This window comes from Jaculus jaculus, chromosome 1, assembly GCF_020740685.1.
Source record: "Jaculus jaculus isolate mJacJac1 chromosome 1, mJacJac1.mat.Y.cur, whole genome shotgun sequence".
In the NCBI taxonomy this organism is placed as follows: domain Eukaryota; kingdom Metazoa; phylum Chordata; class Mammalia; order Rodentia; family Dipodidae; genus Jaculus; species Jaculus jaculus.
In genome coordinates this window covers 178,130,684-178,157,492 of record NC_059102.1, presented here as the reverse complement: position 1 = coordinate 178,157,492, position 26,809 = coordinate 178,130,684, and the positions used below count along the sequence as shown (strand labels likewise).

The 26,809-nt window shown below is 44.0% G+C and overlaps 1 protein-coding gene across 6 annotated transcripts in view; it reads right to left on the bottom strand.

The window, feature by feature from the left end:
* Window positions 1–26,809, bottom strand: part of Celf1 (CUGBP Elav-like family member 1) — a 104,979-nt gene extending 78,170 nt beyond the window's left edge. For 3 of the 6 annotated variants that reach the window (XM_045142387.1, XM_004657247.2, XM_045142388.1), the window contains exon 1: window positions 26,745–26,802. The gene's annotated coding sequence lies outside the window, so the exon portion shown is untranslated. Of the gene's footprint in view, window positions 1–26,744 lie in introns of all 6 variants that reach the window. The other 3 variants (XM_045142389.1, XM_045142390.1, XM_012948477.2) reach the window with 2 other exon arrangements.

The following is a 26,809-nucleotide window of genomic DNA, read 5'->3' as shown; positions in this document are numbered from 1 at the left end:
AACCCATTACTGAATCATTTAAGCCTAAAATTTTAGGTTGTCATGGCAACCTAAGTCAGCACACAGCACATATTGCGTATGAAACACATATTTAGAAACTTTGCTAGTAAATTCAAAATATGACATATGTGTAATGTGGGCAACATTATTCTGAGAACTTTTAAAAAGTTCCAAGTTTTATTTTACAATTTCAAAGATGATTTTATAATGTCAACTACAAATAAGGTGTAATCTCAAGGAAGAGGTAAAAAGTATATAGAAGCAGAGACAAAAAGTCAAAAAGAAAACTCACACTTGGAGCTGGAGATGGCTTAGCGGTTAAGCACTTGCCTGTGTAGCCTAAGGACCCCAGTTCAAGGCTCAATTCCCCAGGACCCACATAAGCCAGATGCACAAGGTGGCGCATGCATCTGGAGTTCGTTTGCAGTGACTGGAGGCCTTGGCGTGCCCATTCTCTCTCTCTCCCCCCCCCCCATAAAAATAAACAAAAAAAATTTTTTTTAAACTCACCCTATCTGAAAACAAAATTGACCATGGCTCTCTCTTACTGTGAATCAACCTATAAATGGAAGCTTGAAAACAAAATTTCTAAGGTAGAGGCACTGGCACGCCCATTCTTATTCTCTATTTGCCTCTCTCTCAAATAAATAAATAGATAATAAAAAGAATTCTAGGGCCAGGTGAGGTGGTGCACACCTTTAATCCCAGCATTCTGGAGGCAGAGGTAGGAAGGAGAATCACAGTGAATTTGAGGCCACCCTGAGACTACATAGTGAATCCCAGGTCAGCCTGAGCTAGAGTGAAACCCCACCTTGAAAAAAACAAAAAAATCTAGGTGCCAGAAAGATGGCTTAGCAATTAAGGTACTTGGCTGGGAAGCCTAAGGACCCAGATTTGATTCTCCAGGTCCCACGTAAGCCAGATGCACAAAGGTGACACCTGTGTCAAGAGCTCTTTTGCAGTGGCTAGAGGACCTGGTGAGCCCATTCTCATTTACTCCCCCTTTCTCAGTCTCAAAATAAATTTAAGGGGGGAGGGAGGGTATTACCATGGGATATTTTTTATAATCATGGAAAATATTAATAAAAGCTGTGAAAAGAAAAAAAGTGATCTTAAAAAAATAAATAAATAAATTTAAAAATTAAAACACACACACACAATTTCTAGGAAGGGAGCCAGGCATAGTTGCACGTGCCTCTAATCCTAGCACTGAGGAGAAAGAGGTAGGAGAATCACTGTGAGTTTGAGGCCAAGCCTGGGACTACAGAGTGAGTTCCAGGTCATCCTGGGCTAAAGTGAGACTCTACCTCAATTAAAAAAAAAAAATCTAGGGGCTGGAGAGATGGCTTAGCAGTTAAGGCACTTCCTGCAAAGCCACAGGACCCAGGTTCAATTAACCAGGATCCATGTAAGACAGGTGCACAAGGTGGCGCAAGTGTCTGGAGTTCGTTTGCAGTGGCTGAAGGCCCTGGCATGCCCCTTCTCTCTAGATCTGCCTTTCTCCCTCCCTAACAAATAAAATAAACTTTTAAAAAAAAACTTCTAAGGAGGACATACATATATCCAGACAGCATTTGGAGCCGGGCATGGTGGCGCACACCTTTAATCCAAGCATTCCAGAAGCAGAGGTAGGAGGATTGTCACAAATTCTAGGCCACTCTGACACTACATAGTGATTCCAGGTCAACAAAAAAAGAAAGCATTGGGTATACTCTTTATAATGTGGGCCAAGTCAAATCAAAGAGATAAACTTTGGCAAAGGTGGCACTGATTCAATGGTAGCTAGAAAGAATGTCTTTGTTTTGTTTTGTTTTTCAAACTAGAGTCCCAGGCTGACCTGTAATTAACTATGTAGTCCCATGGTAGCCCTGAACTCATGGAGATCCTCCTACCTCTGCCTCATGAGTGCTGGGATTGAAAGTGTACAATAATGGCTGGACACAGTGGCACAGCCTTGGCTAGAGCAAGACCTTACCTCGAGACCAAAAGAAAAGCTGGGTGTGGTATTGCATGCCTTTAATCCCAGCACTTGGAAGACTAAGGTAGGAGAATCACTATGAGCTCAAGGCCATAGTAAGACTTCATAGTAAATTACAAGTCAGCCAAGGCTAGAGTGAGACCCTACATTAAAAAAAGAGGGGGAGGAAGGAGGTTGTAAGGATGGATCAGTTGTTAAAGGGGACTGCAAAGCCTACGAGCCCAAGTTCAATTCCCTAGGCACCCACATAAACACAAAATGTGGTACAAGCACCTGACATTTGTTTGCAGAGGCAAAAGAAAAGAACCTGCTGCTGAGTTATCTCTCTAGCTCACAGATTTTTTGATTTATTTTTACTTGTTTTCTCTAGGTAGGGTCTCACTCTAGTTTAGGCTGATCTGGAATTCACTATGTAGTTTCAGGGAGACCTCACAATCACAGCAATCCTCTAACCTCTGTCTCCTGACTGCTGGTATTAAAAGTGTGTGCCACTATGCCTGGCTCAGCTCACAAATTTTAAAAGTTCAAAAAAAATTAAGGGACTTTAGCTCATAATCATCTCTTATAAAGTACTTTCAGATCAATATAGCATTTACCACCAACTATGTGGGAGGAAGACACGTTAATCCCAGCACTCCACAGGCAATGACAGGAGAAAAGCCAAGTAAGTTCCAAGCCAGTCTAAAGACCCTGCCTCAGAAAGGAAGTAAGGAAGGAAGAAAAGAAAAGAAAAGAAAAGAAAGAGGGAGGGGGCAGTCAAGGTGTGGTGGCACATGCCATTAATCCCAGAGGTAGAAGGATGACTATGAGTTGAGGCCACCCTGAGACTACAATAGTGAATTCCAGGTCAGCCTAGACTAGAGTGAAGCCCTACCTCAAAAAATCAAAAAGGAAAAAGAAAAGGAAAGGAAGGAGGAAAGGAGCAAGCCTTATATTTGGCCAGCCAGGTCAAATGACCCAACAGGTGCAATATTGGCACATCTGTCATGGTGGAAACCAACTGCCCCCTAACTGGACTGGAGGCCCGCTCCATGAGAGGGAATACAACCCTGATACTGAAAACTTAAAACAGGGGTAGTCAAGAGCCCTAGGGGTGTATCATCTGCTGCTGTCTGGCTAAATGTATATACTATGCTTATCAAACTGCCCAGGAAGCACTTCTCTTAATGTTCATACCCTTATATTAATGCTACTCTCAATTTGAGTAGGGAATCTTCTCTTTTCAGATGGCAGTGACCTTGAATGACTCAGAAGGCATCATGGTGCTGGAAAGAAGTGAGTGCTCAGTACTGTAATACTCTTATCACACCTTCCAAGGCTCAAAGTTTAATGCGAAAGAGGTGGCAGAAAGAGCTAAAGGAAGGGTAGGATTCCTTAAAACGTGCTCCCCCCAGACACAAAATACCCTGGATATCCATGACCTCACAGTGTCTGACACTACCACACAAGACCATCATAATAGGAGGAAAAAATCATGACATCAAAATAAAAGAGACTGATTGAGATGGGGAGGGGATATGATGGAGAATGGAGTTTCAAAGGGGAAAGTGCGGGGGGGGGGGTATTACCATGGGATATTTTCTATAATCAAAGAAGTTGTTAATAAAAATTTGAAAAAATTTTAAAAAAAAGGAGGGAGGGAGGGAGAAGAAGGGGAAGGGAGAAGACGGGAGAAGGGGGAGACAGGCAAGCAAGCTGAAATCCTGTTTTTACCTCTATGTGAACTTAAGTGTGACATTTTACTCTTCTCATTTGCAAAGTGAAAGAATCAGAAAACTTCCAGAGGCTTCTAACATCTTAAGCCTATGGTTTACTTCCGCTCCCTCCTTTGCCACCCACCACCTTCCCACTACTGCTCCATATTATAATTAGGAAGCTTTTTTAAGCTTCTAATTAATGGAACACAGAAATTAAAACCTTAAACTTTCTTTTCTATTTCTGCCTCATTGCAAACGTACAACAGTTTTTTATCAGTAGTTAATGTCACACAGTTCTTGATAGTGGCTTTTCTTTGAAGCCCAGTGACAGTTACAAAGTGACAAGTTGTAAGCAAGGAAGTTGTTACCATGGGAACTCACTAGGATTCCTGGGGGTGGACCCAGCAAACTTCTCATTTTTTTCTTTTGTGAAAGCATTTATTTTTTCTTTTCTTCTTCTTCTTTTTGTTTTGAAAGCTTTTTTTTTTTTTTTTGATGCTTTGGATTTGACAATTCCAAATGTTGGTCTCCCTTCCTTCAGCAAGCTGCTTTCAAGTAGTATTAAAGGGGCTGGAGAGGTGACTTAGTGGTTAAGGTGTTTACCTGCAAAGCCTACAAAGGAACCAGGTTTGATTCCCCAGGACCCATGTACATCAGATGCACAAGATGGCACATGCATCTGGAGTTCATCCGCAGTGGCTGGGGGACCTGGTGTGCCCATTCTCTCTCTTTCTCTCCCTTTTACTGTCTCTCAAATAAATAAATAAAAATATTTTTAAAGGCTGGAGAGATGGCTTAGCGGTTAAGCGCTTGCCTGTGAAGCCTGAGGACCCCGGTTCAAGGCTTGCCTCCCCAGGACCCACGTTAGCCAGATGAACAAGGGGGTGCACATGTCTGGAGTTAGTTTGCAGTGGCTGGAGGCCCTGGCGTGCCCATTCTCTCTGTCTGCCTCTTTATCCCTCTGTCTGTCGGTCTCAGAGAAATAAACAAACAAAAAAAAAATTGAAAAAAAAATAAAAAAATTACTAGTCAGGCCAGGAGTGGTGATACACACCTTTAATCCTAGCACTCAGGAGGCAGAGGTAGGAGGACTGCCATGAGTTCGAGGCCACCCCAAGACTCCATAGTGAATTCCAGGTCAGCCTGAGCTAGAGTGAGACCCAACCTTGAAAAAAAATAAATAATACACACACACACACACACACACACACACACACACACATACATACATACATACTAGTAGTCAGGTATGGTGGCACACACCTTTACTTTAATCCCAGCACTCAGGAGACAGAGGTAGGAGGATTGTTGAGAGTTCGAGGCCACCCTGAAACTACATAGTGAATTCTACATCAGCCTGGGCTAGAATGGGATCCTACTTCAATAAATTAAAACACAAATGAAGTTTCAATGACTAACATATGTTATACCTGTGAAAATCTATGTACATTATAGAGCTCTTTGGCATTTATATGAGACAGCAAAATTCTTCAAAATCCCAGCTGTTTCTCCTTCTCCACATGATTGTTATTAATATTTCTGGCTGCTAGGTTTAATGATACAGACCTATAATCCTAGTGCTTGGAAGGCAGAGGCAGGAAGAGCATTTCAAGATCAACCACTCCTATATACAGAATTTGAGGCTAGCCAGGGCTACATGAAATTAGATAGCTAATTTTATTTATTTTATTTTTGCCAGACATAATGATGCACATCATTAATCCTAGCACTCAGGAGGCAGAGGTAGCAGAATCATGTTGAGTTCAAGGCCACCTTGAGACAACATACTGAATTCCAAGTGAGCCTGGGCTAAAGTGAAACCCTAACTTGAATAAGAAATTTTTTTAAATGTTTCTTTATTTATTTCAGAGAGAGACAAATAGGCAGGTAGAGAGAAAGAGAAAATGGGTGTGCCAGGGCCACTAACCTCTGCAAACCAACTCCAGATGCATGCACCCCCTTGTGCATCTGGCTTACATGGGTCCTGGGGAATTGAACTAGGATTCTCATAGGCTTTGCGGGCAAGTGCCTTAACCACTAAGCCATCTCTCCATCCTGAGAAATTTTTTTTTTAATAAGACAAATAACTATACTGGAACAGAGAAGCTTAAGTGGAAATTCTAAAAGTGCCTACCAAATTGTTATGTGGAGACAAATATAAACTACTACTCTCAACTGTGTGCTGCCTCTTAGTTCCTAGGAAACCCTTTTTGTTTTGTTCTGTTTTTCATCTGTTTGTTTTGGTAGTATTGGGAATACAATTTAGGGCTTTCTATATGCTAGGCAAGTGTTCTATCACTGATTAACAACCCCAAGCCTTTATGGTTTTGAGACAATATCTCACAAAGTTTCCCAAGCAAGCCTTGAACTTGCGATTGTCCTGCCCAAGCCTCCCAGGTTGCTGTGATTAAGGCAAGCACAACTAAACCAAGCCTATCAAAAAGTATCTTTAAAAAGTATCATTTAGCATTTACAAATGCAATTTGCAGAAATCTTGCAAATCTCTTTACTGAACTAATACGTGTTATAGATGGAGCCATAAAACTAAAAACAAAAGTTTAGAGGAGAAGCCAGGTGTGGTGGCATGTGCCTTTAATCCCAGCACTGGGGAGGCAGAGGTGGGAGGATTGCCATGAGAGGCCATCTTGAGACTACATAGTGAATTCCAGGTCAGCCTGAGCTAGAGTGAGACCCTACCATGGGGGAAGTGGGGGGATTAGGGGAGTAATTGTACCAAAATTAAATATATTTTTTAAATACTTTATTTTTATTTATTATTTGAGAGAGAGAGCATGGGCACATCAGGGACTCTGGCCAGTGCAAATGTACTTCAGATGCATGTGCCACTATGTACATCTGGTTTATGTGGGTACATGGGATTCAAACTGGGTCCTTAGGCTTCATAAGCAACATGCATAACCGCTAAGCCATCTCTCCAGCCTGAAGCTTTTATTTTTAAAATTTGTGTATGTACATGTGTGCATGGAGTATGCAATCCATGGCTTATATGTGGAGAGCAAAGGAATTCTCTATACTCCAACTTCTTTGAGATAAGGGCTCTTGCTGTAAACCAGCCTGGTCTGGAAGCTTTAAATTCTACTGGCTCTGCTTCCACTGTAGAAGGTGAGATGGAATAACAGACACATGTTTCACTTCAAGGGTGTCTAGCTTTAGGTGGCTTGATTACTGAACCTGGATCAGCAGACTTCAAGTGTTTTTAGCCACTGAGCCATCTCATCAGCCCCTTGAGCATTTTGTTTTGTTTTTTTTAAAGAAAAATAGGCCCCTGGGGGAAATCAAACCTAAGTCCTTTGGCTTCACAGACAAATACCTTAACTGCTAGGCCATCACTCCAGCACAACAAACCTAATTCTTTGTGCCATAAAACAATTCAAACCTTAGGTGGAGGATACAAATAAATCATATGGAATCCTCCTGTTTTGGACAATGGAACACTCAGGAGCCATAGATCATTGTTAGAAAATTTTAAGTGCCAGGGATGGGATACCTCCAGTGAGCTGTTGGCCAGGGAGGTCCCTGATGCCCCCAAAACATTATAGGCCATTGCCAAGGCCCTTGGTTTCCTACCAGGTAAGACCCTATTGCTGAAGATTCCACATACTTGGGCTGCAAGGCCACTGAAAAATCCTGCTGGAACTGAGCTGATAACCTCCTCCATCTACACCAGCTGACAGAAAGCTGGAAGAAGCGATTCTACATGTAGTTCAAGGGGAGAAAGAGATACCACCAGTGAACATACTTAACAGTGGACACTGCAAGCCATATAATTGGCCAGCCAGGCCAAATGAGCCAACGGGTGCAATAGTGGCATGTCTGTCATTGTGGAAACCAACTGCCCTCTAATTGGACTGGAGGCCCGCTCCATGGGGAGAAATATATCCCTGATACTGAAAACTTAAAACAGAGGTAATCATGAGCCCTAGGGGTGTATCATCTGCTGATGTCTGGAAAAATGTATATACTATGCTTATCCAACTGCCCAGGAAACACTTCTCTTAATATTTATACCCTTATATTAACGCTACTCTCACTTTGGGTAGGGAATCTTCTCTTTTCAGATGGCAGTGACCTTGGGATGACTCAGAAGGCATCATGGTGCTGGGAAGAAGTGAGTGCTCAGTACTGTAATATCTCTATTACACCTTCCAAGGCTCAAAGTCTAATGCGAAAGAGGTGGCAGAAAGAATGTAAGAGCCAAAGGAAAGGTAGGACTCCTTACAACGTGCTCCCTCCAGACACAAAATGGCCTGGATATTCATGACCTCACAGTGCCTGACACTACCTACACAAGACCATCATAAGAGGAGGAAAAGATCATGACATCAAAATAACAGACAGACTGAGATGGGGAGGGGATATGATAGAGAATGGAATTTCAAGGAGAAAGTGTGGGGGGGTATTACCATGGGATATTCTTTATAATCATGGAAATGTTGATAAAAATTGATAAATAATTTTTTTTTGTTTTTTCAAGATAGGGTTTTCACTCTAGCCCAGGCTGACCTAGAATTTACTGTGTAGTCTTAACGTGGAGTTAATCCTCCTACCTCTGCCTCCCGAGTGCTGGGATTAAAGGTGTATGCCACCATGCCTGGCTTTGAAAGATTTATAAAATACTATTTTTTTTATTTATTTGAGACAGAGAAAGAGGCGCGGGGGGGGGGGGGGAACGACACCAGAGCCACTAGCTGCTGCAAATGAACTCCAGATGCATATGCCACTTTGTACATCTGGCTTTACACGGGTACTGGAAAATCCAACTGGAGTTATTAGCTTTTGCAAGCAAGCACTTTAACCTCTGAGCCATTTCTTCAGCTACCCCACCCCCAATTTGAGCTTTTTTATGGTACTTTTCTAGCTTTCACGTTACTGGGATGAGACCTAATTAGCTGGTATTCTAACTAGATTATTGCTGTGAAATCAAATGCTGTTTTTATTGATGTTCATTTGTAACTTTGCTGTGGCTTAAATGAGATCTATAGAAAAGATTTCATTGTGTTCCTGGAAGCCTACAAATAAGCAAAATGTTTTCTCTGGAATTCTTTATCCTTTTTTACTCTTTATTGCTTTATTTTTCTGAACAAGTCATACCCACAGATCAAATTTATAAATGAACCTGAGTGCTGGGATCAAAGACATGCACGCATGCACACGTGTGTGTGTGTGTGTGTGTGTGTGTCTGTGTGTTTGTGTCTCTATATGTGTGTGTATGTGTCTGTGTGTTTGTGTCTCTATGTGTGTGTATGTGTGTGTTTCTTTTAGTTTTTCAAGGTAGAATCTCATTCTAACCCATACTGACCTGGAATTCAACTCTAGTTTCAGACTGGCCTTGAATTTACATCTATCCTCCTACCTTCCCACGTTGGCCACCTGAGTGGTGGGATTAAAGGCATGTGCCATCATCTATAACACCTATAACTTCAGTAAAGCATTTACAAGTTTTCTGCCAGTTGCACTTATAAATGTGTCCAGAAGCTATTAACAGAAAAGGCATACAATAAAAATAGCAAGTTTATAATAAACAGTATCTTTCCATGATTATTCTCATGAACTTGAAAAGTGAAGCAAAAAGGAAAGCCCAGAGGATACTTTTGCTATATTAGTTTAAGATCAGACAATCTAGCAACAAAAAGGAGTGATTTGGGCAAGAGGATATGTGAGGACAAACTCCTAAGTTTTTTTTTCCATTTTTAATACTGGTTTATAATTTCTTTGATTTTATTTGAAAAACCATGCCTTGACCCAGAAGAATAAAAGAAAATACAGACTACCAGGTGTGTATCAGTTTCACTTTTTCTTCTGAGCTACAGAAAACAGCCAAAACCCAGAGTTGTCTATCAAGGAGCTTTGTGACTTTGTTCCGATGTTATAAATATGATGTGTCAAGATTACAGAGCTTTGGGCTGGGAAAATGACTGAGAGATTAAAGGTGCTTGCTTGCAAAGCCTCCTAGTCTGGGTTTCAGTTCCCCAGTACCCATGTAAAGCCTGATGCACAAAGTGCCTTGTGTGTATGGAGTTAGTATGTAGTGGCATGCCCATATTCATACGCTCGCCTCTCTCCTAAACAAATGAGTAAAAATATTTTTAAATATTACAGGGGGGTTGGAGAGATGGCTAAGCAGTTAAGGCACTTGCCTGCAAAAGTCTAATGACTGGCGAGTACCCACCTAAATCCAGATGCACAAAGTGGCACATGCATCTGGAGTTCATTTGCAGTAGCTAGAGTCCCTGACACACCTATTCTCTCTCTGTGCGCTTGCAAATAAATAAATTTTAAAAAGGGGGAGGGCCGGGGAAATGGCTTAGTGGTTAAGGCATCTGTCTGGGAAGCCTAAGGACACAAATTAAATCCCCCAAGACCCACATAAGCCAGATGCACAAGGGGCGCGTGCACCTGGAGTTCTTTGCAGCAGCTGGAGGCCCTGGCCCATCCATTCTCTTTCTCTCTGCCTCTTCCTCTCTCTTTCTCTCTCTCTCGCAAATAAATAAATAAGTAAAATATTTTTTTAAAAAAGATTAAAAGATAACAGGGCTCTGGAGAGATGGCTTATGGTTAAGGTGCGCACGCCTGCAAAGCCTAAGGATCCAGGTTTGATACTTCAGGTCCCACATAAGCCAGATGCACATGGTTTTGCCTATGTCTGGAGTTCATTTGCAGTGGCCATGGCCAGAAGTCCTGGCATGCCCATTCTCTCCCTCTTGAATAAGTAAATAAAAAAAAATAAATCTTTTTTTAAAAAAATTACAAACTGGGCAAGGCATGGTGACACGTGGCTTTTTTTTTTTCCTTCGCTTTTCGAAGTAAGGTCTCACCCTTCACCCTTCAGGCTGACCTGGAATTCACTATGAAGTCTCAGGGTGGCTTCGAACTTCTGGTGATACTACCTCTGCCTCCCAAATACTGGGATTAAAGGTATGCACCATCACACCCGTTTTAGCACATGCCTTTGATCTCAGCACTTGGCAAGCAGTGTTAGGAAAAGCACCATGAGCTTGGGGCCACCCTGAGACTACACAGTGAGTTCCAGGTCAGACTGGGCTAGTGAAACCCTACCTCGAAAAATAAATAAATAGATTACAAACCAGGCATGGTGGTGCATGCCTTAATCCCAGCACTTTCGAGGCAGAGGTTAAGAGGACTGCCTGGAGTTGAGGCCACTCAAGAATACATAGTAAATTCCAGGTCAGCCTGAGCTAGACTGGGACCCTTCCAGGAAAAATAAAAACAAAACAAAAAATTTACAGAGGTTTATGAGGTTTGTTTTTTTAATTTTTTTGTTCATTCTTTATTTATTTATTTGAGAGCGACAGACACAGAGAGAAAGACAGATAGAGGGAGAGAGAGAGAATGGGCGCGCCAGGGATTCCAGCCACTGCAAACGAACTCCAGATGCATGCGCCCCCTTGCGCATCTGGCTAACGTGGGACCTGGGGAACCGAGCCTTGAACCGGGATCCTTAGGCTTCACAGGCAAGCGTTTAACCGCTAAGCCATCTCTCCAGCCCGTTTATGAGGTTTTTATGTTATGGCACAAACATTAACCAACACAGTATCTTTCAACGGAAAATTGCTTGCACTTATCCTTGGCATCTGGAGTTCATTTGCAGTAGCTAGAGTCCCTGACACACCTATTCTCTCTCTCTCTGTGCTTGCAAAGAAATAAATTTTAAAAAGGGGGAGGGCTAGGGAAATGGCTTAGTGGTTAAGGCATATGTTTAATATATTCTATCTGCAGAAAACAATTACTTAAATTCATAGAATTTCCATTTTAAGTTTTCTTATTCTTCAAAGTCATTAATAATGAACTGTTTCAAATATAGGGTACAGGGTTGATTCAAGTGCAGTGGCATTTACAACTGATTGATCAAATATAAGATGCCATTCTCCTGACCGGGCATGATGGCCCACTCCTTTACTCCCAGCACTCATGAGGCAGAGGTAGGAGGATTGCTGTGAGATTGAGGCCACCCTGAGACTACATAGTGAACTCCAGGTCAGCCTGGGCTACAGTGAGACTCTTATCTCAAAAAAAAAAAAGGAAAACACACCATTCTCCCAGATAATGCAAATATTTACTCTGATCAACACCAAAGTTTGAGTAAGCAGTATGACTGCACTACTTCTCTGTATAGCATTCAGATCAATATTCATATACTACATGGAGGAATATTTATACACATTTGTGCAATCATGGTTTAGCCTGCTATTAAACACCTTATAGCTTTTTCTTTTCTTTTTTTTTTTTATAAAATTCCATCTCCATTTATTACCTTTAGGTGATAGGATTGTGAGTATTCTAAATCTTTTTTTTTATACAATTTATATAACAGAGAGAAAGACAGATAGAGGGAGAGAGAGAGAATGGGTGCGCCAGGGTTTCCAGCCTCTGCAAACGAACTCCAGACGCGTGTGCCCCCTTGTGCATCTGGCTAACATGGGACCTGGGGAACCGAGCCTTGAACCGGGGTCCTTAGGCTTCACAGGCAAGCGCTTAACCGCTAAGCCATCTCTCCAGCCCTCTTTTCTTTTTTTTCCAGGCAAGCCCAACAGACTGGCCTTTTTTTAAATTTTCTTAATGTGAGAGAGTCAGAGGGCAGGGAGTAGACTGGCGTGCCGAGGCCTCCAGTTACTGCAATCAAACTCCAGACACGAGCCGAGGATGGTGGCACACGCCTTTAATCCCAGCCCTCGGGAGGCAGAGGTAGGAGGATTGCCAAGAGTTCAAGGCCACCCTGACACTACATAGTTAATTCCAGGTCAGCCTGGACCAGAGTGAGACCCTACCTTGAAAAAAAAAAAATTCCAGACATGTGTGACCTTGCACACTTGTATCAGTGTGCACCTGGCTTACATGAGACCTGGACAGTCAAACATGAGTCCTTATACTTCACAGGCAAGTACCTTAACCACTAAGCCATCTCTCCAGCTCACTGTAGCTCTATGTTATAAATTCATTCCGTCCTCTTTTTTTGTTTTATTTTATTTTATTTGAGAATGACTGAGAGAGAAAGAGGGAGGGAGGGAGGGAGGGAGGGAGGAAGGAAGAGAGAGAGAGAGAGAGAGAGAGAGAGAGAATGGGCGTGCCAGGGCCTCCAGCCACAGAAAACGAACTCCAGATGCGTGTGCCCCCTACTGCATCTGGCTTACATGGGTCCTGGGGAAGCAAGCCTCGAACCGAGGTCCTTAGGCTTCACAGGCAAGCGCTTAACTACTATGCCATTTCTCCAGCCCCTCTTCCTCTTTTTTTTAACCAATTCACATTTCTTTCTTTTTTTCTGAGGTAGGGTCTCACTCTGGCACAGGCTGATCTGGAATTCACTCTGTAGTCTCAGGGTGGCCTCGAAATCAAGGCGATCCTCCTACCTCTGCCTCACAAATGCTGGGATTAAAGGCGTGTGCCACCACGCTAGTGCAACTCACATTTCAAAGCAACTGACTCTTGTTTCTTTTTTGGGGGGGAGGGGGTTGTGAGGTAGGTTCTCACTCTGACCCAGCTGACCTGGAACTTTTACTCTGTAGGCCCAGGCTGTTCTCATACTCACAGCAATCCTCCTGCTTCTGCTTCCCAAGTGCTCAGACTAAAGGCATGTGCCACTCCATCTAGCCTTCTAGTTTTTTTAAATTGCTATGCATTAGGGATTATTTATTTATTTTTTGGCTCATTAAGGTAGGATTTCAATCTAGCTCAGGTTGACCCGGGATTCACTATGTAGTCTCAGGGTGGCCCGAACTCCTGGTGATCCTACCTCTGCCTCCTCCTGAGTGCCAAGATTAAAGGCATGTACCTTCACACCTGGCTCACTTTTTTTTATTGTTTTATTTCAAGGTAGGGTCTCACTCTAGCCCAGGCTGACCAGGAACTCACTCTGTAATTCCAGGCTAGCCTCAAACAAAAAGCCTTCTTCCTATCTCTACCTCCCCAGTGCTGGGATTAAAAGCATGTCCCACCACACCTGTCTTAATCATAGGACTTTTGAAGTCTACTTAAAAGAAACCAAATGACTGCAGGATGAAAAGCAATCAAATTAGAAACACAAAATTATCTTTTTCAGAGCTTCCCTCTCTCCCTCATTAACATTTCTCAACAAAGAGAAAAACACCACTTCGATGTTCCTGTTAGAGATAATTCACAAAGATACTAACTGGGCTCAGGCTAGACAAATTTCATCAACTGGGCTCTCAGCACCCAACCATTTGCTTATAGTCTGAACTGAGGACTGAAGAGATGTCTCAGTAGTTAAAATGCTTGCCTGCAAACTGGGCGTGGTGGCACATGCCTTTAATCCCAACACTTGGGAGGCAGAGGTGTGAAGACTACTGAGAGTTCGAGGCCAGCCTGAGATGACATAGTGAATTCCAGGTCAGCCTAAGCTAGAGTGAGACTCGGGGGGGGGGGGGGGATGCATGCCTGTAAAGCCTAGGGACCTGAGTTTGATTCCCCCAGTACCCATGTGAAGCCACATACACAAGGAGGTGGCTCATGAGTTTGAAGTTCATTTGTAGTGGCTAAAGGCCATGGCACACCCATTCTCTCTTCCCTCTGTCTCTCTCTGTCTACCTCTCTCAAATGAATAAATACAATGTTTAAAAAAATAAAAAATTGCAAGGCGTGGTGGCACATGCCTTTCATACCAGCACACAGAGGTAGAAGGACTGCTGTGAGTTTGAGGACACCCTGAAACTATATCATGAATTCCAGGTCAGCCTGGGCTAGAGCAAGATGGTACCTTGGAAAAGAAAAAAATCACAGACACCCACAGTCTCCTACCCTCCCTCCCCCACCCAGGGCTGAGGAAACAGGAAGTTTACAAATTCAAGGTCATTAATCCCTTCACTGCCTGGCAAAGTAAAAGACAGTGTAAACTGGTCGAGTGGTGAATGCCTTTAATCCCAGCACTTTGGATGCTGAGGTTAATAGGATCATAGTGAGTTTGAGGCCAGCCAAAGACTACATAGTGAATTCCAGGCCTGGACTAGGGTGATACCCTTCCTTAAAAATTAAAAAAAAAAAAAAAAAAAGGCTGGAAGAATGGCTTAGCAGTTAAATAGCTTGCCTGCAAAACCAAAAGACCCAGCTTCGATTCCCCAAGACTAATGTTAAACCATATGTACAAGGTGGCACATGCACCTGGAATTTATAAGCAGTAGCTGGAGGCCCTTGTGCGCCCATTCTCTTTCTCTCCTACCATCCCTCTCTCAGTATCAAATACAGAGGATTATTTTGAAAAAAAAAAAAAGAGGCAGTGTAGGCTAGGCTACAGAGACCATGTATCAAAAAATAAAAAAATCATGGAAGTTGTTAATAAAAATTTGAAATAAAGGGAAGGGGATATAATGGAGAGTGGAGTTTCAAAGGGGAAAATGTGGGGAAGGAGGGAATTACCATGGGATATTGTTTACAATTGTAGAAGTTGTCAATAAAAAATAAGAATTAAAAAATAAATACCTCAGGAAAAAAACTTGAAATAAAAAAATAGATCATGGTGATGGAAAGAAATAACTGCAGTGCTCAGTACTGCAATATCTGTATCACACCTTCCAAAGCGGAAGAGGTGGCAGAAAGAATGTAAGAGCCAAAGGAAGAGCAGGACTCCATACAACATGCTCCCTCCAGACACAAAAATGGCCTGGATATCCATAACCTCATAGTGCCTGACACTACCTGCATAAGACCATCAGAAGAGGAGGAAAAGATCAAGACATCAAAAGTAAAAGAGAGACTGATTGAGATGGGGTGGGGGTATGATGGAGAGTGGAGTTTCAAAGGGGTAAGTGGGAGGAGGGTATAAACCATGGGGTATTTTTTATAATCATGGAAGTTGTTAATTTAAAAAAACTTAAAAATTTAAAAAAGAAAAATTTAAAATTAAAAAGAAAGTGCTTCCTTGGCAAGCATGAAAACGAGTATGATGTCTTAAACTCATCAAAAAATGTGGGTGTTCAGCTGAGCGTGGTGGCACACACCTTTAATGAAAGCACTTGGGAGGCAGAGGTAGGAGGATCACCAAGAATTCGAGGCCACCCTGGGCTAGAGCTAGACACTATTTTGAAAAAAGAAGGTTGAAAGGCTGGAGAGATGCCTCAGCACTTAAAAGCACTTGGCTTCAAAGCCTAACAGCCTGTGTTCAATTTGCCAGTATCCACGTAAAGCCATATGCACAGTGGCACGTGTATCTGGAGTTCATATGCAGTGGCAAAAGACCCTGGTGCTCCCATTCTTCCTATTTATCTGTATGTATATATATAAATCCCCCCTTGCAAATAAAAAGGGGGTGCTGGAGAGAGGGTTTAGCTGTTAAGGTGCTTGCCCACGAAACCTAAGGACCCATATTCTACTATCCAGATCCCAGATAAGACAAACACAAAGGAGAGGCAAGTGCAAGGTCACACATGCCCACTAGGTGACGCCAGCGTCTGACGGTCCATTGCAGTGGCTGAGGCTCTCTCTAAAATTTGAAAAAATAAAGCCAGGCTTGGTGGTGCATGTCTTTAATCTCAGCACTCAGGAGGCAGAGGTAGGAGGATTGCCATGAGTTCAAGGCCACCCTGCAATATATTACAAAGTGAATTCCAGGTCAGGCTGGGATAGGGTGAGACCCTATCTTGAAAAATTAAAACAACAAAAACAGCAAATAAAATAAGAAACAAGAAAAATTGGGGCTGGAAGACTTAGCAGTTAAGGTGTTTGCCTGCAAAGCCAAAGGACCCAGGCTCCACTCACCAGTACCCACATAAGCCAGATGCACAAGGGGGTGCATACATCTGGAGTTCTTTAGCTGTGGCTGGAGGCCCTGGCACACTCATTCGTTCATTCTCTCTCCCCTCCCTTCCCCCTGCCTATTTCTTACTCTCTCAAATAAAGAAAAATAGAATGTTTTTTAAAAATGAAGGAGAGAGGAAAGCTGGTTATCACAAAGAAAAAAATGTGGAGGGGAAGCCAAGAATAAATCAAAGGTTCCCCACCCAACCCCAAAACACACACACAAACACATGAATGTTGGGGGACAGGACTGGAGGGATGCTTGGTGGGCTAAGGCACCTGCCTGCAAAGCCTAAGGACCCATGTTCGATGCCCCAGTACCCATGTAAGCCAGATGCACATGGTGGAACATACATCTGGAGTTCATTTGCAGTGGCTGGACGCCCTGACACACCCATCCCCCCAAATAACTTTTTTTGGGGGACCTAACAAAATGACAAATTGTCTACCGTGTGGGTACTGGAAACCTCACCAGCCCCAGACACCAACAGGATTGACAAACTGAAAGCTCTGTCTCAATTCTGTGGGAAGTGGTGCATGGCCATTCTTAGTTGGAGAGACTGGCATGCTAACTAGTTATGTGACCCCCACCCCCTTGCTGTCAGCATCCCAAAACTTTAAAAAAGAAAGAAAACAGGGCTGGAGAGATGGTTTGGCGGTTAAGGCTCTTGCCTGTGAAGCCAAAGGACCCAGGTTCAATAAAAAAGAATAAAAGAAAGCTGCCTTTAGTACTGTGACACTTGCCTAAATACTTGTGAGCTTACCTAGCATGCTTAAGGTTGAAGCTCTAACACCACAAAAGAAGCAGACAGAAAAAGAGGAACCCTTCTACACTGTTGGTGAGAATGCAATCTTGTCCAGCCATTGTGGAAATCAGTGTAGAGGTTCCTGAGACGGCTAAAAATAGAGCAACCATATGACCCAGCTATAGCACTCCTCGGCATATATCCTAAGGACTCATCTCACTACGTTAGAGATACTTGCTCAATCATGTTTATTGCCACTCTATTCATAATAGCTAGGAAATGTAACCTGCCTAGATGTCCCTCAACTGATGAGTGGATATTGAAGATGTGGCACATTTACACAATGGAGTTCTACTCAACGACAAAGAAAAATGAAGTTACGAAATTTTCAGGAAAATGGATGGATCTGGAAAGGATTATACTAAGTGAGGTAACCCAGGCCCAGAAAACCATAAGTTGCATGTTCTCTCTCATATGTGGATCCTAGCTACAAATAACTGGACTTGTGTGAGCAGGAAGAAAACTCAGTAGCAGAGGCCAGTAAGCTAGAAAGGCGATATAAAGGGAATAGGAAGGGGGGGACTAATAGGATGATACTCTATATATGTAAGTAGAAGAACAGATTAATGGGGGTAAAAAGGCCTAAGTGAGGTCAGGGGAAGAGAATGAGTACGGAAAGGTGGAAGGAGGCTAATCAAAATCTAAGAGGATATAAATAAATCATATGAAAACCTACTTTTTTGGACAATGGAACACACAGGAGCCATAGATTGTTGCTAGAAAAATTTCAGTGCCAGGGATAGGATACCTTCCAGTGAATTGTTGGCCAAGGAGGTCCCTGACACCCCCAAAACATTACAGGCCATTGGCAAGGCCCTTGGTTTCCCACCAGGAATAGATGGTAAGACCCTATTGCTGAAGACTGCACGTACTTGGGCTGTAAGGTCACTGAGAAATCCTGCTGGAGCTGAGCTGAAAACCTCCTTCATATAGACCAGCTGACAGAAAGCTGGAAAAAGCCATGCTGCATGCAGTTCAATGGGAGAGAAAGAAATTACCAGTGAAGATAGGCAGCAGTGGACACTGCAAGCCTTAATTAATTTGGCTAGCCAGGCCAAGTGAGCCAAAAGGTGCACTAGTGGCACATCTGTTATGGGGGAAACCAACTGCCCTCTAATTTGACTGGAGGCCCACTCCATGGCAGGGAATATATATCCCTGATACTGAAAATCTATAATAGGAGCCAGGCATGGTGGCGCATGCCTTTAATCCCAGCATTTGGGAGGCAGAGGTTGGAGGATCACCGTGAGTTCAAGGCCACCCTAAGACTACATAGTAAATTACAGGTCAGCCTGGGCTACAATGAGACCCTACCTCTAAAAACCCAAAACAATCTTCAATAGAGATAGTCATGAGCCCTAGGAGCGTAATGTCTGGGGCTGTCTGGCTAAATGTATATACTATGCTCACCAAACTGCCCAGTAAGCACTTATCTTCATACCCATATATTAGTGCTACTCTCACTTTTGGTTAGAGGACCTTCTCGTCTCATATGGCAGCTACCTTGGGATGGCTCAGAAAGCACCATGCTGCTAAGAAGTGACAGAGGAGTGCTCAGCACTGAAATATCTCAATCACACCTTCCAAGGCTCAAGGTCCATTGCAGAAGAGGTGGTGGAAAGAAAGTTAGAGCCAAGAGAAGGGTAGGACTCCTTACAACGAGCTCCTCCAGACACAAAATGGCCTGGATATTCATGACCTCACAGTGCCTGACACTACCTACACAAGATCATCATAATAGGAGGAAAAGATCATGACATCAAAATAAAAGAGAGACTGATTGAGATGGAAAGGGGATATGATGGAGAATGGAGTTTAAAAAGGGAAAGTGGAGAAAGGGAGGGCATTGCCATGGGATATTGTTTACAATCATGGAAGTTGTTAATAAAAATTTTAAAAAAGAATTAAATTGTTTCCTTAAACCCAGCTAATGCATCTGAAATGTTTTACTAAATATGGCATTCTTCCCCCTCCCATTTTATTTATTTTTTTATATTTACATGTATTTTTTTGGGTTTTGTCTTGTTTTGTTTTTTGTTTTTCCAAGTAGGATCTTGCTATAGCCCAGGCTGACCTGGAATTCACTCTGCAGTCTCGGGACGGCCTGGAACTCACATTGATCTTCCTGCCTCTGCCTCCCACAAGTGCTAGGATTAAAGGCTTGTGCCTCCATACCCAGCTGCAATCAACTTTGAATCTGCTAGAAATTCAGCTTAGTGATCCAGAGGATCTTCAAGCATTCTAGCACTTTGGAGGTTGAAGCAGGTTTGTGCAAACTGAGCTACATAATGAGTTCCAGGTCAGTTCCAGTAAAACTCTTCCTCAAAAATCAAAGGACTGAAAAAAAAAAAAAAAAAAATCAAAGGACTGGGGATGTAGTATTTTAAGCCTTACATGCCTCATGCCTTGATGAGACCCTAGGGTCACTTTCTCAGGATCTCAAAAAAATACAGAGGCTGAAGAGATGGCTCAGCAGTTAAGGCAGTTTGTGTGCAAAGCCTGATGACCTAAGTTCAATTCCCCAATACCCACATAAAGCCAAATGCACATGACATGTACATCTGGAGTTCATCTGCAATGGGCAGAGGTCCTGACAAGCCTATTTTGTCTCTCTTCTCACTCTCCTTGTAAATAAATATTTTTAGAAAAAGGGGGGAACTGGAGAGACCCAGGTTCAATTCCCCAGGATCCATGTAAGCCTGATGTACAAGGTGACACATGCATCTGGAGTTCATTTACAGTGGTTGAAGGCCCTGGTATGACCATTCTCTCTATCTCAACGTCGAAGGACCCAGCTTTGATTTCCCATGACCCACATAAGCCAGATATAGTATGTCTGGAGTTCGTTTACAGTGGTTGAAGGACCTGGTGTGACCATTCTCCCTCCCCCCACCAAATAAAAAAATAAATATATTAAAAAAAAAAAAAACAAGAAAGAAAGGGGGGCTGGAGAGTTAGCCAAAGGACCCAGGTTTGATTCCACAGTACCCACACAAAGTCAGATGTGCTAGGTGGCACATGCATCTGGAGTTCATTTGCAGGGAGGGGTTAGAGGTCCAGGCGCACCCATTCTCTCTGTGTCTACCTTTCTTTCAAATACATGGGAGGTGGAGGCAGGCAGGAAAATCAGATACCTGTAACTTGGTAGCAAAAAAAAAAAGTTGGGCATGATGGTGCACGCCTTTAATCCCAGCACTCAGGAGGCAGAGGTACGAGGATGGGTATGAGTTTGAGGCCACCCTGTGAATATATAGTGAATTCCAGGTCAGGCTGGACCAAAGTGAGACCCTACCTCGAGAAAGAAAGGAAGGAAGAAAGGAAGGAAGAAAGGGAGGGAGGGAGAAGGAAGGGAAAGAACAAGGAAAGGAAAGGAAAAGGAAGGGGAAGGAAAAGGAAAGGAAAGGGAAAAGGGAAAGTCGAGAGGAAAGGGGAGGGGGAGGGGGATGGGAAGGGAAGGGAAGGGAAAGGATAAAGCAAGCAAACTATAGCTGGAGAGATGGCTCAGCAGTTAAAGGCACTTGCTTCCAAGCCTGATGGCCTGGATTTGATTCCCAGTACCCATGTAAAGCCAGTTGCACAAAGTGGTGCATGCATGTTTGTTTGCACTGGCATACTCACTCTTTCTGTGTGTGCCTTTTTCTCTTTATCTAATAAATAAAATATTTTTAAAAAGAAACAAAACGGGCTGGAGAGATGGCTTAGCGGTTAAGTGCTTGCCTGGGAAGCCTAAGGACCCCAGTTCGAGGCTCAATTCCCCAGGTCCCACATTAGCCAGATGCAGAAGGGGGAGCATGCATGTGGAGTTCGTTTGCAGTGGCTGAAGGCCCTGGTGCTCCCATTCTCTCTCTCTATCTGACACTTTCTGTTGCTCTCAAATAAATAAATAAAGAGAGAAGAAAAAAAAAAAAAAGAAAGAAAACAAATTTGGCATGGTGGTGCCTGCCTTCAATCCCAGCATTGTGGAGGCTGAAGTAGGACTGATGCTATTTTGAGGCCAGCCTGAGCATAGTGAAACCAGGTCAGCCTAGGCTACAAGACCCCTACCTCAAAAAAGAAAAATAAGGTTGGCCGGGTATGGTGGCATGTGCCTTAAATCCCAGCACTCAGGAGGCCGAGGTAGGAGAATCACTGTGAGTTCTAGTCCAAGTCAGCCTGGACTGGAGTGAAACCCTACCTCTAAAAACAATAAAAAATAAAAATAAGGCTGGAGAGCTGGCTTAGTATTTAGGGAGTTTGCTTGCAAAGCCAAATGATCCTGGTTTGATTCTCCAGGACCCAGGAGGCACACACATCTGGAGTTCATTTGCAGGGCTGGAGACCCTGGCGCGCCCATTTCTCTCCCTCTCCCTTCTCCTCCCCCTCCCCCTCCCTCCCTCCCTCTCTCTCAAAGAAGCAATTAAATATTACAAAAAAAAAAAATGAGAAACCAGCATGGTGGTGCATACCTTTAATCCCAGAACCTCGTAGACAGAGGTGGGAGGATTGCCTGAACTAGATGAGCAAGACCCTACCTCAAAACAACTGAAAAAGAAAAAAATGCAGGGGGCCAGAGAGATGGCTCAGCAGTTAAGGCACTTGCCTGCAAAGTCTAATGACATGGTTTCTATTCTGCAGCACCCAATAAGCCAGATGCTCAAAGTGGCACATGCATCTGTAGTTTGTGTGCAACGGCTGGTGGCCATGGTGTGCCCATTCTGTCTGTCTCTTCTCTCTCCCCCTACTTGAAAATAAAAATTTTGTAAAAATATTTTTTAAATGCAGGCACATTAGCAAGACTATAAAGTTAACCTCAGTCCACAGATATAGAGGATATAGAGGGCACATGCCTCTGCTGGAGTTCCTTTGCATTAGCTAGAGGCCCTATGGGCCCATTTCTCTCTCTCATTCTCAAAAAAAAGGGGGGGGGGGGCGGGGAGAGAAACCAGATGTGGTAGGGGATGCCTTTAATTCCACCTCTCAGGAGGCAGAGGTAGGAGGATCTCCATGAGTTTGAGGCCACCCTAAGACTACAAATTGATTTTCATGTCAACCTGAGCTAGACAGAGTTGGGGGGGGGGAGGGGAGCGCAGCGGCTAGATGATCACAGGTATGCTGATACAAGCCTTTAATCCCAAACTCTTGGAAGGCAGAGGTAGGACTGCTGTGAGTTCAGGGCCAGCCTGGGACTACAAAGTGAATTCCAGGTTAGGCTAGAGTTCTTTCCTGTCTTCCTCTTTTGGTCCAGCATATGTTTAAAAGAGGAACATCTCTGATTCTGGATTGGAATAGCCACAGGCCTTTCTCATAGAGGCAGAAACTATTAAATACAGAGCACGGTTTAAAAATGTGTTTGGAGCCGGGTGTGGTGGCGCCACCACGCCTTTAATCCCAAGGTTCAGGAGGAAGAGGCAGGACGATCACCATGAGTTCGAGGCCACCCAGAGACTAGAGAGTGAATTCCAGGTCAGCCTGGACCACAGTGAGACCCTACCTCAAAAATAAAATAAAATAAAATAAAGTAAAATAAAATAAAATAAAAGCAAAAAAGTAAAAAAAAAAAACAATAAAATGTTTTTGGGGGCTGGAGAGGTTGCATAATGGTTACAGCACTTGCCTGCTAAACCTAAGGACCCAGGTTCAATTCCCCAGTATCCATGGTATGCCAGATGCACAAGGTGGCACATGTGTCTGGAGTCCATTTCCAGTGGCTAGAGGCCCTGGAGTGCCCATTCTCTGTGTGTCTCTTTCTCTCTCTAATAAGTAAATAAATTATTTTTTAAAAAATAAAATGTAAAATGTAAAATATAAAATAAAACCATGTCTACCACCTACTACTAAATCTTAAAAAAAAATCACAGCCAGTCATGGTATGGCACACATGAAATCCTAGCCCTTGGAAGACAGAGAAGAAACAGAAAGAGTTTAAGGCCAGCCTGAGCTGGAAAATCCTGTTTCCAAAAACAAAAAACTACATAACTGATCAGGATAAACTTTTTAAAAAATATTTTGTTCATTTTTATTCATTTATTTGAGTGTGACAGAGAGAGAGAGAGAGAGAGAAGAAGGCAGAGAGCGAGAGAGAGAGAACGGGCGCGCCAGGGCTTCTTCCAGCCACTGCAGACGAAATCCAGACGCGTGCGCCCCCTTGTGCATCTGGCTAATGTGGGTCCTGGGGAATCGAGCCTCGAACCGGGGTCCTTAGGCTTCACAGGCAAGCGCTTAACCGCTAAGCCATCTCTCCAGCCCAGGATAAACTTCTTTTAATAAATAACAAACACACCTAAAGCATACAGAAGTAGATATAACAGGCATAGTGGCTCAAAACTATAATCCTAGCACTTGGGAGGTTGAGGTAGGAGTTCAAGGCCAGCCTGGGCTACAGAGTGAGTTCCAGGTCAGCCTGGGCTGGAGTAGGGAGGGGGGGACAGAAAGAAACATATACAGAAAAAGAAGGAGAGAGAAAAAAGGAGAAAGGGAGACAGAGGGAGAGAGGAAAGAAAATAGGCACAGTGGCTCAGACTATCATGGGGGAAGTTGAGGCAGGGCTGGAGCATGTTCAAAACACCTCTTTCATTTTCTGTTTCCTTCCTTCCTTCCCTCCTTACTCCAGCCCAGGGTGACCCAGAACTCACTCTATAGCTCCAGATTTACCTCGAACTCACAGCAATCCTACCACCTCAGCTTCCCTCAAAGTGCTGGAATTAAAGGTATGTGCCACCATTCCATCCCAGCACATCTCAGAGAGCAATTTGTACAATCAATGCACATAAATAATATTTCATTCTGTTCTGTTTTTCCATATAAAGCAAACAACCAAACCTCTGCTAGGAAACTGTTTTAAAAACAACTGCTGCTGAGAGTGGGGGAACACACCTTTAATCCCAACACTTGGGAGACAGATGGAGGAGAATCACAGTGAGTTTGAGGCCACCCTGAGACTACATAGTGAATTCAAGGGTCAGCCTGGGCTACAGTGAGACCATATCTCGAAAAACCAAAAATAATAAAAAGCAAACACCTGCTGAGGCTCCAGATATGGCTCAGCAGTTAAGGCTCTTGCCTACAAAGCCTAAGGACCAGATTTAATTACCCAGTACCCATATAAAGCCAGATGCACAGTGACACGTGCACTTAGGGTTTGAATGCAGCAGCTGGAGGCCCTAGCACAACCCTTCTCTCTCTGCTTGCAAATAAATGAAAAAGAAATATTTTTTGCTTTTGTTTTTCAAGTTAAGGTCTCACTCTAGCCCAGGCTGACCTGGAATTCACTATGTAGTCTCAGGGTGACCTCGAACTCATGGTGATCCTCCTACCTCTGCCTCCTGAGTGCTGGGATTAAAGGCGTGTGCCACCATCCCCATCTGCGAAAAAAATTTTTGTTCATTGTAGGGTTTCACAGTAACCCAGGCTGATGTGGAACTCACTATGCAGTCTCAGGGTGGCCTCGAGCTCAGTGCAACCCTCTTATCTCTACCTGCAGGGAATGCTAGGATTAAAGGCATGCACCACCATGCCCACTTGAAAGTTTATTTATTTATTTATTTATTTGGTTTGTCTTTTTGTTTTCTCAGGTAAGGTCTTGTTCTAGCTCAGGAATTCACTATGTAGTCTCAGGGTGGCCTCGAACTCACAGCAATCCTTCTACCTCTGAGATTAAAGGCATGTGCCACCACTCCTGGCCCTGATTTTTTTTTTTTAATAAGAAACACCTGCTATGTGTGTAACCTTGGACAAGTTGACTTCTTTTGTTTTTGTTTTTATCTTTTTTGGTTTCTTTATTTTGGTTTTGTTTTTCAAGGTAGGGTCTCACCTTAGCCCAGGCTGACCTGGAATTCACTATGTGGTGTCAGGCTAGCCTTGAACTCATAGTGATTCTCCTAGCTAGGCCTCCAGAATGCTGGGATTAAAGGTGTGCACCACCACACTCTGCAAGTTTACTTCTTCAGGGCCTATTTCCTCTGAAAAGTTAAGGCACCAGAAAAGATACTGTATTTATAAGTCCCTCCTGCTAATGGATCTAAAATGCAAAGAGTAAGAACGAATGTTTGGAGAGAAATGAAGACCAATCCCCCCAAGGGGGAAGGGTGCCGCAGGCCATTCTTCAGGGAAACAGGTGGCTGACAGTCAGGAAGGATCCACTAGGGGAACCATAAGCTTGGTAGTTAAAGCAACAGCTGAAAAAGCTCCCAGCTTGCTTTACAGAAAGCACTGCTTGAATCTTGCCTGTCATGATCAGAAACCAAAGCAAAGCTAGAATGTAAAAACTGACGTGCTGAATTCCAGGTCAGCCTGGGCTAGAGTGAGACCCTATCTTGAAAAAATTAATTAATTAATTAATTAAGTTAAATAAAACCTGACATGGTGAGAAAAATCACCGTAGCAGCAGCCTGTGCAACGTAACTGTATGATCTTCCAAGTAGAGTCATTAATGCTACGAGAAAAAACTCGTAAGAGATTCCACAGGAAGGCACCTTCCTTCTCACCAAGGATTTAAAGAGAACCTGAAGCTGAGCAAGCTGAGCTACACAGTGGCAGGGTTTGAAAATGCGATTAAAGCCTCACCAAATTCACAAAGATAGCGAAAAGACCTTTTAAAGATGACGTTCCATTATGGAGTGGATGTCTGTAACCTCTAACACTACCGACATTATAAAGTACTCCGTGCTCTTTAAAACTGTTCAACAGTCTTTGGAGTCGAGAGTCATAAAACGTACAGCAGTTACTGCAGACGAGTAGCAACGATTCCATTTTGCTAAAACAGGCTCCGATCAAAATCCCACATTCATCTCAACTACGGGAACGGATTTTAAACCAGCGAGAAGCACCTCAGTGCATATGCAATGGAGAATTGAAACATCCAGCCCCGATGACCCACAACCAAGACACCGCTGACTTAAAATCCAAAGCAGCGAAGCAAGCTTTAATGTGCTCTCTGCGCTCCCGGGGGCAAGATCCCAGCCCTGCTACTAGGCCATGACACCGTGAACACCTGCGGGGGGAGGACAAGGCGCTGGCGAGCTTGGGGCGACAACTGCGGGGGAGGGGGACCCCGGAGAAGCGCTGCCCTCCAAGGGCAGGGACCCTGGCACCCCCCAAGGGTGGACAGCAAGACACGTGGGATACAGGGTCCGGGAAGAGGTGTCTCGGCAGGTACCCCGGGGTCCGGCCCGACGGAGGCTGCCCCAGGGCAGGGAGCGAAGCCCGGGGAGGGCAGGAGAAGGGGGTCGGGAGAGAGGGGCCAAGCCACGAGGAGGGCGGGTCTCCCCGGGGCACGCGTCCCGAGAACGCCACAGGACGGACCCGGGGTGCCCAGGACGCGGACACGCGGGAAGAGACCGCGGGCGCTGCCCCCGGGGCGCGGGGGAGGCAGGGAGGCCGCGCCCGAAGGGCCCTGTGACCTGCCGCCGCCCGGACCGGACCCGCCCCGCGGCGCCTCCCTCTAGCCTCCTCTCCCTCCCTCCGTCCCGCGGCCCGTTATCCCGCAGCCTCCTCCGCACTCACCAGCGGCTGCACCTGAGCCCGCCGCTGCCTCAGCCGCTGCCTGCGCCTCCGCGGCCGCCGCTGCC